The sequence below is a fragment of the Bubalus kerabau genome, chromosome 2 (assembly GCF_029407905.1).
Source record: "Bubalus kerabau isolate K-KA32 ecotype Philippines breed swamp buffalo chromosome 2, PCC_UOA_SB_1v2, whole genome shotgun sequence".
In the NCBI taxonomy this organism is placed as follows: domain Eukaryota; kingdom Metazoa; phylum Chordata; class Mammalia; order Artiodactyla; family Bovidae; genus Bubalus; species Bubalus kerabau.
The window spans coordinates 151,582,006-151,596,301 of NC_073625.1; the positions used below are offsets into that span (position 1 = coordinate 151,582,006).

The 14,296-nt window shown below is 37.6% G+C and overlaps 1 pseudogene; it reads left to right on the plus strand.

Annotated features, from left to right (window-relative positions):
- The first annotated feature begins 616 nt into the window (after window positions 1-616).
- On the plus strand, window positions 617-13,975 carry LOC129644494 (prostaglandin E synthase 3-like; annotated as a pseudogene).
- Window positions 13,976-14,296: the final 321 nt, after the last annotated feature.

The window sequence follows — 14,296 nt, forward strand, 5'->3', positions numbered from 1 at the left end:
TTCCTGAGTTTTCTGTCTACCAGAAAAGGGAATAAACACTGATGGAATAGTTCATGAGGGGCCAGGCCTACAAGTGGCATGTATTACTTCTGCCTACATTTTATTGGTCATAATTTAGTATGATTGTCACCTAACTACAGGCAAAGCAGGACAACATCACACACTTTGTGCTCCTGAAACAATAAGGAAATCATTAGCAAACAGCTAACATGGTCCTTCTAGGCATATATAAAAGGAAAATATTAATGCCCAGTAGTATATTTGGAATAATTGGCATTTTTAACAGCTAAATAAATGGCAAAAGCGGGTTACAATAGATTGTTACTTGTAGAATTCCTGCCTGACTGGTCTTTCTGAGTGTGTTTCTGCTTTATGCTACATAAGTCTTCTTTCCATAACAAAAATAGGATGTAAAGTTATGTTTTTAGAAACCACATTCAATGTTTTCATTTATGATCTTATTTCAATGACAGCATCCTTGTGATGCCAATATGATAATTTCTATAAGAAATACTGAAGCTCAAAGAAATTCTGTGATACCCAAAATCACAGCTAGTTAAAAAGCCAGGTAAGTAGATTTTCTCTAACTTCAAGTTCATCCTCTTTGCACGAAGCCATGAACAGTTCCTATGGAAGTGGAAACCCATTCTTTTTCATTTTAGCAGCTGGGACTTCTTTTTTAATAGAGGAGACGATGAATCGTTTCAGGTACTTATCATAATGGCCTTTCCCTCAACACTGTTTCTTTAATAATCAGTAAGGAAAGTATACTTATTTGGAGAAGATGAAGACACTGAGGTTAATATTTCAAAAAAGAAGTGGTTCAGTTTACTTTATATAAAGGAAGGGCTTCCCAGATGGCACAGTGGTAAAGAAACCTCCTGCCAATGCAGGAAACGCAAGAGGTGTGGATTTGATTCCTGTGTTGGGAAGATCCCCTGAAGGAGGAAGTGGCAACCTGCCCCAGTATTCTTGCCTGAAAAATTCCATCGACAGAGGAGCCTGGTGTACTACAGTCAAGGGGGTCACAAAGAGTCAGACACGACTGAGTGACAGAGCACATAATGTATAAATAAATCCTTCACTTCTAAAAGAAATCCCTCACTTCTAAAAGGGATTCTACAATCCCTCACTTCTTAAGTTTTTCCTTAATAAATGCTATTCATTTGAATCTTCTATGGGTAGAGACACTTTGGAAATCCATTGCTCGTTCACAGTCAGTTATGTCTTTGGGATTCCCTTCTAGGTGAAGCCTTACCTTATGAAATGCATGATCTCTCTTATGTGCAATTTAAAAACAATACAAATGAATACACATGCAAAACAGAAACAAACTCAGGTTTAGGGACTTCACTTGTGGCTCACTGATAAAGAACCTGCCTGCCAATGCAGGAGATGTGGGTTCAATCCTGGGTCAGGATGATCCCTGGAGTAGGAAATGGCAACCCAATCCAGTATTCTTGCCTGGAGAATCCCATGGACAGGGGAGCCTGGCAGGCTACAGTCCATGGGGTTGCAGAGTTGGAAACAACTTAGCAACTACACAGAACTACACACATACCCAGTTTGGGCTTCCCAGGTGGCACTAATGGTAAAGAACCCATCTGCCAATGCAGGTTAGATGTAAGAGATGTGGGTTCCATCCCTGGGTCAAGAAGATCCCCTGGAGGAGGCTACAGAGACCCACTCCAGTATTCTTGCCTGGAGAATCCCATGGACAGAGAAGCTGGGTAGGCTATAGTCCATGGGGTTGCAAAGATTCAGACACAACTGAAGCAACTAAGCAAGCACATATCCCCTTTGGCAATATTCTTCTCAATGTCCTGAGTGCTGATGATAACCATTGTGAAAATTGCAAAAGGGTTCATTGTGCTCCCGGTGGTCCAGCATCTCAGGCAGAGAAATAACTGGGTTCTCAGCCCACAGCCATCCTCTTGGCTGGTCGCCATTGGGTAATATAATGGCATCAGTGATGGGCTGCAAAATACCAACTCTCAATCTTTGTAACATGTGAATGTTACCTTCAGTGGGAAATTTTTACAGGTCTAGTTACATTAAGGATGGTGAGATGAAATTATGCTGGATTACCTGGATGAGTTCTAATTGCCATAATCATTGTCCTTATAAGAGACAGTCAAAGGGTGATTAGACAGACAGACACAGAGAAAAGTGTGGAGACAAGACAGACACAGAGACTGACGTGATGAGGCCACAAGGCAGGGAACCTGGCCACCCTCAGAAGCTACAAGAGACAAAGAACAGATTCTCTCCTAGAGCCCGCCAGGTGAGTACAGCCTTGCTGACACAAAGCCACCAAGTTCATGGCAATTTGTTACAGCTGCCACAGGAAACTAATATAGGTGGTATATTAATAAATGCAACTCTGGAACAATCTCTACTCTGTGAAAAACAGTGCAAGAGAATGAAACATTTTTTCTTTTCAGATGTATCATTTCATTTTTGCCACCTCTCCTCCTAGAGTTTATTTAATATTATACATTAAACAACATTCTTTCTTCTATGCTACCACCTACTATTTGCTTACCCACTTTGTCCAAATCAATTCAATCATCTAACTGCAATTTTCCAAACATTGCATTTATTCATTTCATCTACATTTCCCAATCTTTTATTTCAGTCATTGCCATGTTATCTACTTCCCTCTGGTCCACTGATCAAGTATTTTCTTACCAATTCTAAGCTTTATTTCCCATATTCTTTATACTTAAAAGAGACTGTGTCATTTCTTGTGTCCAACAAAACACTCCAAATGTAGATCCTAAGACTATAGTCCCAGAATTGCTCCTCCCTAACTAGTAAAGAAGACTTCAGATCCAGGTAAACTGAGGTTCTCAAGTAAAAGCAGAAAGAAACTCTAAGTGTGAGAGACTGAAGTGATGATGCTGCAAGTCAGGGAACATGGCACCCATCATCAAATGCAGCATGTTGAAATCAGCACCATCAAATGCAGAAAGTTATTTGGGTTGAAAGAATCCATTTAAACCTTATGAGGCCACAATCACCCTAATACCAAAACCTGACAAAGATGCCACAAAAAAAGAAAACTACAGGCCAATATCACTGATGAACATAGATGCAAAAATCCTTAACAAAATTCTAGCAATCAGAATCCAACAACACATTAAAAAGATCATACACCATGACCAAGTGGGCTTTATCCTAGGGATGCATGGATTCTTCAATATCCGCAAATCAATCAATGTAATACACCACATTAACAAATTGAAAAATAAAAACCATATGATTTTCTCAATAGATGCAGAAAAAGCCTTTGACAAAATTCAACATCCATTTATGATAAAAACTCTCCAGAAAGCAGGAATAGAAGGAACATACATCAATATAATAAAAGCTATATATGACAAACCCACAGCAAACATTATCCTCAATGGTGAAAAATTGAAAGCATTTCCTCTAAAGTCAGGAACAAGACAAGGGTGCCCACTTTCACCATTACTATTCAACATAGTTTTGGAAGTTTTGGCCACAGCAATCAGAGCAGAAAAAGCAATAAAAGGAATCCAAATTGGAAAAGAAGAAGAAAAACTCTCACTGTTTGCAGATGACATGATCCTCTACATAGAAAACCCTAAAGACTCCACCAGAAAATTACTAGAACTAATCAATGATTATAGAAAAGTTGCAGGATATAAAATCAACACACAGAAATCCCTTGCATTCCTATACACTCATAATGAGAAAACAGAAAGAGAAATTAAGGAAACAATTCCATTCACCATTGCAAGGGAAAGAATAAAATAGGAATGTATCTACCTAAAGAAACAAAAGACCTATATGTAGAAAACTATAAAACACTGGTGAAAGAAATCAAAGAGGACACTAATAGATGGAGAAATATACTGTGTTCATGGGTTGGAAGAATCAATATAGTGAAAATGAGTATACTACCCAAAGCAATCTATAGATTCAATGCAATCCTTATCAAGCTACCAACGGTATTTTTCACAGAGCTAGAACAAATAATTTCACAATTTGTATGGAAATACAAAAAACCTCGAATAGCCAAAGCAATCTTGAGAAAGAAGAATGGAACTGGAGGAATCCACCTGCCTGACTTCAGGCTCTACTACAAAGCTACAGTCATTAAGACAGTATTTTACTGGCACAAAGACAGAAATATAGATCAATGGAACAAAATAAAAAGCCCAGATATAAACCCACGCACCTATGGACACCTTATCTTTGACAAAGGAGGCAAGAATATATAATAGAGAAAAGACAATCTCTTTAACAAGTGGTGCTGGGAAAACTAGTCAACTACTTGTAAAAGAATGAAACTAGAACACTTTCTAACACCATACACAAAAATAAACTCAAAATAGATTAAACATCTAAATGTAAGACCAGAAACTATAAAAATCCTAGAGGAGAACAAACACATTCTCCAACATAAATCACAGCAGGATCCTCTATGACCCACCTCCCAGAATATTGGAAATAAAAGCAAAAATATACAAATGGGACCCAATTAAACTTAAAAGCTTCTGCACAACAAAGGAAACTATAAGCAAGGTAAAAAGACAGCCTTCAGAATGGGAGAAAATAATAGCAAATGAAGCAACTGACAAAGAATTAATCTCAAAAATATACAAGCAACTCCTGTAGCTCAATTCCAGAAAAATAAACGACCCAATCAAAAAATGGGCCAAAGAACTAAACAGACATTTCTCCAAAGAAGACATACAGATGGCTAACAAACACATGAAAAGATGCTCAACATCACTCATTATCAGAGAAATCCAAATCAAAACCACAATGAGGTACCATTTCACATCAGTCAGAATGGCTGTGATCCAAAAGTCTACAAGCAATAAATGCTGGAGAGGTATGGAGAAAAGGCCACCCTCTTACAGTGTTGGTGGGAATGCAAACTAGTACAGCCACTATGGAGAACAGTGTGGAGATTCCTTAAAACTCTGGACATAGAACTGCCATACGACCCAGCAATCCCACTGCTGGGCAAACACACCAAGGAAACCAGAATTGAAAGAGACATGTGTACCCCAATGTTCATCGCAGCACTGTTTATAATAGCCAGGACATGGAAGCAACCTAGATGTCCATCAGCAGATGAATGGATAAGAAACCTGTGGTACATATACACAATGGAGTATTACTCAGCCATTAAATACATTTGAATCAGTTCTAATGAGGTGGATGAAATTGGAGCCTATTATACAGAGTGAAGTAAGCCAGAAAGAAAAACACCAATACAGTATACTAACGCATATATATGGAATTTAGAAAGATGGTAACGATAACCCTGTATGAGAGACAGCAAAAGAGACACAGATGTATAGAACAGTCTTTTGAACTCTGTGGGAGATGGCGAGGGTGGCATGATTTGGGAGAATGGCATTGAAACATGTATAATATCATATGTGAAATGAATCGCCAGTACAGGTTTGATGCATGATACAGGATGCTCAGGGCTCGTGCACTGGGATGACCCAGAGGGATGGAATGGAGAGGGAGGTTGGAGGGGGATTCGGGATGGGGAACGCATGTATACCTGTGGTGGATTCATGTTGGTGTATGGCAAAACCAATACAATATTGTAAAGTAATTAGCCTCCAGTTAAAATAAATAAATTTATATTAAAAAAAAAAACTTTCCCTTAAATGGAAACTTACTAAAAAGTTTAGCTTTAAAGTGAAATTTCATTGGCAGAGCACAGAAAGCAGAATAAAGAGCCATGAGTAGATAGGAGGGAGAGAATTCAACCTCTGATCTGCCTCCCAGTTTTCCCTTTCTGTCATTCTTTTACTTTGTTTTCCCTTAAGTCTGCACAGTCCTTATTACAATGACTTCTTAGAAGGAACAAAGAGTGAAACTAGGCAACTTAAAAATAAAAAGTTATCAGAGGTTAAGAGAGAATAAAGCAGTAAAGAAACTAGGGTCCAGTATTTATATTCTCCCATCGCTCTTCTTTTTTTTCACTATCAAATCCATTCCTCTTTTATTAAAAAAAAAAAAAAAAACAACCAAAGAATCAATGCTTATATCCTGAGAGACCTAAATCTCAACCTACATTTAGTTAGACATCTACACATACATAATGCATACATACTATTAGAAAATGAGATTTTTTACATCATGTAAGGATTAGCATAGATATATAATAATAATATGTTCTGAGCTATTGCTAAAGATAATAAGCAAAGTTAGGTCTAGTCTGATGAGAAGTATGAATGGCCTGGGATTTTACTCTGCTTGCAAAGCCACAAGTTAGTCTGCCATATTGTATGGACACTGGCAGAAGACGTGGCATGTTAACTAGCATGAGCTTCATATTATATCAGGTCCCCTTGCCCTCCATATCTCCTTGGGCAACAGAGTGAACATCTGGAGTGAGTTGCATGCAGAGGGTTTGTTCATGGCTGAGGAATACCAAGTCCAGAAACCCCCATGATGTTATACTGGGTAGCAAGCAGTTCTGCCTGACTTTTGCTCTCAAGGGAGACAGAGTGTTTTCTACATTGATTGGAAAATTTTCTAATATTTCTATGAAAATATTTTCTATATTTTTCTCTTTTTTCTCCCAATAATACTTTTTAGACATGTAAGTATTTTTTCTCTTGTATAATATCTAGCCATTTCCAATGATTGCATAATAGTCTATCCAATGGCTCTACTGTGATATGATTAATTCCCCATTTTAACATGTATATATCTGCTGTTGTTATTGTTATTAATGTTACTATAAAAATTATGCAAAGGACATTTGTTGTATATAGCTTTTGCAGAATTATTAAAATAAAATTCTAGTGAATCCTAAAGGAAATCAACTCTGAAGATTCATTGGAAGGACTGATGCTGAAGCTTCAACACTTTGGTCACCTGATGTGAAGAGCTGACTCATTGGAAAAGACCCTGATGCAGAGAAGGATTGAAGGCAAAAGGGTGCAGCAGAGGATAAGATAGATAGCACCACTGACTCAATGAACATGAATTTGAGCAAACTAAGGGAGATGGGGAAGGACAGGGGAACCTGGAGTGCTGCAGTCCAAGGGGTTGCAAAGAGTTGGATATGACTGAGCAACTGAACAACAATTATTTCTCAAGATAGAATTTCAGAGCAGAAGTATAGCATCAAAGTTAAGGAAAACTTATTATGAAATTATCGAAAGTTATATAGCACATACATTCCTTATATATTTCTTCTTTTTCCTCTAGACACATCACCCACACTAACTTTCATGGTGACTATTTTCCATTAAGATAAAGAAGGACACAGTTCCCACACCAGTTAATGGGGGAAAAAGTCATTCAAATAATGAACTCTTAAGGAATTTCTCCAATTTGCTAAGAAACAATTACTTTCCAGGATTGACTTTAAAGACCATAGTGAACGTAAAGCACTAATTTCCATAAAAACAGGCTAGGAGTTAGGTGTTATAAATCAAATTGTACAGATAAAGAAATTGTGTCTCCAAAGGATTAGGTAATATATCTAAGGTCTTATCTATTAAGAGGCAAAGCTAGAATTTAAACCCAAGTCTGTCTTGACATTTATCAACACTATTCTCTCCACTAAAATACAACATACCCAATAGCCCTTCCATGGATGAACAAGATCATGTGTATGTGTTTGTGTGTGGTGGGGGTCGGGTGGGCGTGGGGCAGTGATCCTAACTCCTCAAATCTCACTTCTATATTACTGTCTTTAGTGAATTATAATCATGGGACTGTCAAAGATTTTAGTGAAGAATAAATCACACTCAAAGTATCTCTTGCTCCATGGTTAGCACAGCATGGATCTATTTCATCTAATCCACCCTTAGATCTCTATAGTTGAGTCCACTGTTAAGCTTTCTGCAAATTTCCTATTCAACTACATTTAAAAGTAGGTTTCTTTCAGGTTTTTGTTTTTTTTTTAAGTTATACTATATAAGGCATTCCCATTTTGCTCCTCATTTTTGATAAATTTTTGCCTAGTCAAAAGGGGCAGTAAACACATGGCAGTCTTGTGTAAAGTATGAAAGTGTTAGTGGCTCAGTCATGTCTGACTCTTTGGAACACTATGGACTGTAGCCCACCAAGCCCCTCTGTCCGTGGAATTCTCCAGGCAAGAATACTGGAGTGGAATGCCATTTCCTTCTCCAGGGGATCTTCTGGATCCAGGGATCGAACCTGGGTCTCCTGCATGGCAGGTTCTTTATCCTCTGAGTCACCAGGCAAGCCATTCTTACATATATTGAGCTATATTTTCTTTAAAATGTTTCTCAAAAGTATTCAATTGAAGAAGTATTTTAAAACATTGGTTCAATGTTTGTGACTTCTTAGCGTCATAAACATTCCCTTAGAGAAAAATGCTCCAAATTTGGCTCTGTATGACAGTCTCAATGATGCCAATGGCTCCAGTACATTTGACAGAGATGATGGACACACAACTGTGTAACCTAGACCAGTTAACCTTTTACGAAATTAATAGATTTGCTTCCAGGACCTCACTTTTGCTTCGACACCTTTCTTTTCATGATTTATACCTGGTAAATCACAAGATTTCCTCTTGTGCATTTGAATCCAGTAAGAAAACAACAAATACAATGCTCATTAAGTTTACCTGCTCTCTTATATAAAGCACTCTCTCTAAAATAAAACCACCACAAAGTTCCTACAAGAGAAATATTAAAATATAATTTTGAAAATGTTCAAAAATAAATATGTTAATGCTATAAACTGGAGTTAACAATCAATATGTATTTTACTGGATAGAGAGATTTTAATAAAAGTACAGAAGAAACAAGTTGTGTGAACATTATGATGTTTCTTATTTTAGAAAATCAACTATTTTATTGCAGGTTTGCAAGCTCCTCAATAAACAAGTAATATCAAAGCTTCTTTTGAGGGAGCTACTTTTTTCAAATAATAGATCAGACACTATCCCAACACCTACTGATGGCAGGTGCCAATATAAAATAATAAATACAGTTTGTAATAATAGTTAAAATCTATGGAAGACTGATTATGTACATTGCTGCTGCTGCTGCTAAGTCGCTTCAGTCGTGTCCAACTCTGCGTGACCCCATAGACGGCAACCCACCAGGCTCCCCGATCCCTGGGATTCTCCAGGCAAGAACACTGGAGTGGGTTGCCATTTCCTTCTCCAATGCATGAAAGTGAAAAGTGAAAGTGAAGTTGCTCAGTTGTGTTTGACTGTTTAGCGACCCCATGGACTGCAGCCCACCAGGCTCCTCCGTCCATGGGATTTTCCAGGCAAGAGTACTGGAGTGGGGTGCCATTGCCTTCTCTGATCATTACATTACTTCACAATAATTCTACGGAGTTGCTGTTGTTATCATGATCATCATAATTATCTCCATATTATGGGGAGAAAACTGAGGCAAAGAGAGTTTTTTAATGTAATACTGGCTGCTGTAATAAATAAACAACAAAATGCATAATGGCTCCAATAAGACAGTTTATCATTCACAACAAATCTATTTCCACTATGGCTCTCCCCAAGTCAAGATTCAGAGAACATGGGTTCTATATAATCAAAATTTGATGACTCATCTACAATTACACAGAAAGAAAAGAGAATAGATCAAAGAAAGAGGTTTTTATTGGCACTGCCTAGAAGAGGAACAGCATTTGTTCTGATATTACGCTGGCTGGAATTTCATCACACTTCCATCCTGCAAAAGAGCCTTGGCATTGTGGTCTTTTGTGTTCATACAAAGAAGTGGTTTTGGTGTCACTAGTCAATGTCAATCTCAGGATCAATACATGTATAGTAAGTATATATAATAATTCCTTCTGATTAATAAAGCAATATGTGTTTTGAAAGTTTAGAATATACAGAAGAATACAAAGAACAACATTAAAAAATCACCAAGAACACTATCATTTCCCAATTTGGGGAAAATTGCCATTAGTATACTTTATGTTTTCTTGTGTATTTTCCACTGCATATACTAATATTATCTTGTAAAATCTGTATTTATCCTTTCTTAAAGAAAATATATCAATATGAGTATATAATATTTTACTCTATGGTATATCAGTATTATAATTAGTCACTCATTTATTGGGGGGAATTTAGGTTCTTTTTACTTTGTGAATAATCCTATCAAGCTAATTATTCTATTTCTAGAATTCTATTATTTCTTTTTTTTTATAATAGGTTTCCATACTTTTGGGCATGAGTCCAAGAGCATAAAATTTTAGAAAAGTATATCCCAAAGAATTTCATGTATCTACCACCAGAATTCTGAAGTGCTTGTTCTGTTTTCTCAATTTATTGTCATAATAATCCCTGGGCTACAGACCTTCTTGTACACTGGAAAATGCAGTTGTATCTGTTGTATCTCAGCTGCAGGGTATCTTGACCAATCTCAGCAAACTGAGCCTCAATTTCTTAAACTGCAGTAGTTGGGTTGTTATTATCACTCAAATAACCATTAGACTATAAAGCAGTTTACAGGAAGATCACACTCTGATAGAAAGTTGGCAAAAGACAAATATTATCTCTCTTTCTTTCTTGGAAAAAAAAAAAATACACTGGTTTATACTGTGTTTACCAAAAGATGACTCATATAATTATCATGACCTTCTCACTAACATATTCATTAATAAGTTCCACCTACAAGCTCATCAGATACCAGGTCAAATGCATTAACTCATACAAAATATAATGAAAATAGCTGTCAGTTTGATCACCTTAGCATGACTACAGAATTATAAAATGGCCAATCTAGTTTAAAAAATCCATATTAAATGTTAAATCATGACTTCACTTTCCTTACTCACTTCCAAATTAACTTGCAGAAACTCTACTCAAAATACACTTGGAAATATCTAACTGCAGGTTAGACCTAAAACAATAACAGGATGCTGTAATAAAATGAGAACAGAGAATTGATTCTTATCATTATGTACTCTGTTGTGATAGACAACGATCTGCTATGAACCTTAGTTTCCCATCTTACTATGAGATTATACCTGTATAGAAGCCTGATTCTTAAAAACAAACCTCACAAGACTGTCACAACCAAAGCAATATTAATACACCTAGAAAAATACTTTTAGAGTATCTTAAAGTCCCCCTACTCAAATGAAATAATAGGAGCAACAAAAAGAATAACTTAATGGAATTGAAACATCAGATCAGATCAGATAAGTGGCTCAGTCCTGTCCGACTCTTTGCGACCCCATGAATCGCAGCACGCCAGGCCTCCCTGTCCATCACCAACTCCCGGAGTTCACTGAGACTCAAGTCCATCGAGTCAGTGATGCCATCCAGCCATCTCATCCTCTGTCATCCCCTTCTCCTCTTGCCCCCAATCCCTCCCAGCATCAGAGTCTTTTCCAATGAGTCAACTCTTCTCATGAGGTGGCCAAAGTACTGGAGTTTCAGCTTTAGCATCATTCCTTCCAAAGAAATCCCAGGGCTGATCTCCTTTAGAATGGTCGGGTTGGATCTCCTTGCATTCCAAGGGACTCTAAAGAGTCTTCTCCAACACCACAGTTCAAAAGCATCAATTCTTCGGCACTCAGCCTTCTTTACAGCCCAACTCTCACATCCACACATGACCACAGGAAAAACCATAGCCTTGACTAGACGGACCTTTGTTGGCAAAGTAATGTCTCTGCTTTTCAATATGCTTTCTAGGTTGGTCATAACTTTCCTTCCAAGGAGTAAGCGTCTTTTAATTTCATGGCTGCAGTCACCATCAGTAATGATTTTGGAGCCCCCAAAAAATAAAGTCTGACACTGTTTCCACTGTTTCCCCATCTATTTCCCATGAAGTGATGGGACCAGATGCCATGATCTTCGTTTTCTGAATGTTGAGCTTTAAGCCAACTTTTTCACTCTCCACTTTCACTTTCGTCAAGAGGCTTTTGAGTTCCTCTTCACTTTCTGCCATAAGGGTGGTGTCATCTGCATATCTGAGGTTATTGATATTTCTCCCAGCAATCTTGATTCCAATTTGTGTTTCTTTCAGTCCAGCGTTTCTCATGATGTACTCTGCATATAAGTTAAATAAACAGGGTGACAATATACAGCTTGATGTACTCCTTTTCCTATTTGGAACCAGTCTGTTGTTCTATGCCCAGTTCTAACTGTTGCTTCCTGACCTGCATACAAATTTCTCAAGAGGCAGATCAGATGGTCTGGTATTCCCACCTCTTTCAGAATTTTCAACATTTTATTGTGATCCACACAGTCAAAGGCTTTGGCATAGTCAATAAAGCAGAAATAGATGTTTTTCTGGAACTCTCTTGCTTTTTCCATGATCCATCGGATGTTGGCAATTTGATCTCCGGTTCCTCTGCCTTTTCTAAAACCAGCTTGAACATCAGGAAGTTCATGGTTCACATATTGCTGAAGCCTGCCTTGGAGAATTTTGAGCATTACTTTACTAGCGTGTGAGATGAGTGCAATTGTGCGGTAGTTTGAGCATTCTTTGGCAGTGCCTTTCTTTGGGATCAGAATGAAAACTGACCTTTTCCAGTCCTGTGCCACTGCTGAGTTTTCCAAATTTGCTGGCATATTGAGTGTAGCACTTTCACAGCATCATCTTTCAGGATTTGGAATAGCTCAACTGGAATTCCATCACCTCCACTAGCTTTGTTCGTAGTGATGCTTTCTAAGGCCCACTTGACTTCACATTCCAGGATGTCTGGCTCTAGGTCAGTGATCACACCATCGTGATTATCTGGGTTGTGAAGATCTTTTTTGTACAGTTCTTCTGTGTATTCTTGCCATCTCTTCTTAATATCTTCTGCTTCTGTTAGGTCCATACCATTTCTGTCCTTTATCGAGCCCATCTTTGCTTGAAATGTTCCTTTGGGATCTCTGATTTTCTTGAAGAGATCCCTAGTCTTCCCCATTCTGTTGTTTTCCTCTATTTCTTTGCATTGATCGCTGAAGAAGGCTTTCTTATCTCTTCTTGCTAGTCTTTGGAACTCTGCATTCAGATGTTTATATCTTTCCTTTTCTCCTTTGTTTTTCACTTCTCTTCTTTTCACAGCTATTTGTAAGGTCTCCCCAGACAGCCATTTTGCTTTTTTGCATTTCTTTTCTATGGGAATGGTCTTGATCCCTGTCTCCTGTACAATGTCATGAACCAACATAAACTATGTTAAAACTAAGAAGTTGGAGTCTTTCTATTCTGATGGTGAAAGTAAGAGGTATCAGAGTTGCAATCCTAGTAAAAAAAAACTAGAAAGCTAGAAAAATGCATAAAATAACTTTCACACATATTACACAATCTTTGTGAAAAGAGAAATATACAAAATGAGCTCTAATTTCATGTTGGCTGTCTCCCTGACAGCATTTCTAAATCATGGCAAGTAAAGTATAAAACAAGTAGTCTCTCTGGGGACAGAAATCAAGAGTTAAGGGCTGGAGAAGATGTTAGAGTCACCACCTGAAAGAAGTCACCTGCCCAGGAGCTGTCACCGGAGAGGCCCACCTGCCTGTTCACCCATCCCCCTACCCCCTTCAGGATACAGCCTGCTTCTGGAAAGTGGTAGGCTCAGGATCTGAGGGACTATGTCTTCATTGAATTTTGTGTTGAAGACAGTAAAGATGCTAATGTAAATTTTGGAAAAATCAAAACTTATATTCAGTTGTCTTGGAGGAAGTGATCATTTTAAACATTTAAATGAAATTGATCTTTTTCACTGTATTGATCCTAATGATTCCAATCATTAAAGAAGAGACATATGTTGTTTATGAAAAGGAGAATCTGACTACTCATGGCCAAGGTTAACAAAAGAAAAGGCAAAGCTTAATGGGCTTAGTGTGGAGTTCAATAAACAGAAAGACTGGAAAGATGATTCAGATGAAGATATGTCTAATTTTGATCGTTTCTCTGTGATGATGAACAACATAAGTGGTGATGAGGATTTACCAGAAGTAGATCGAGCAGATGATGATTAACAAGACAGTGATGAAGAAAAAATGCCAAATCTGGAGTAAGGAATGTTGTCATCACTGGATTTTGAAAAAGAAAAGTAACTTCTCTGCAAGATTTCATAATTGAAAGCATTCCTGAGTTAATAGCTCTAAAGGCAGATGCTATATTTCCCTCCTTTGATCCATTTTTCAACCTGTTTGTTTTTTCAAAGGCCTCACTAAGGGTTGATATGTACCATCGTATGGGGCAATTTTAAGTCAGCTAAGGCAACAACCTTGTACATGAACATTTCCCAGATTTCCATGATGCTGTTGAGGTCCTAGGCAATGGATAAAGTGCTTGTGATAAATTAAAAAAAAAAAAAATTCACCTAAATCTCCTTT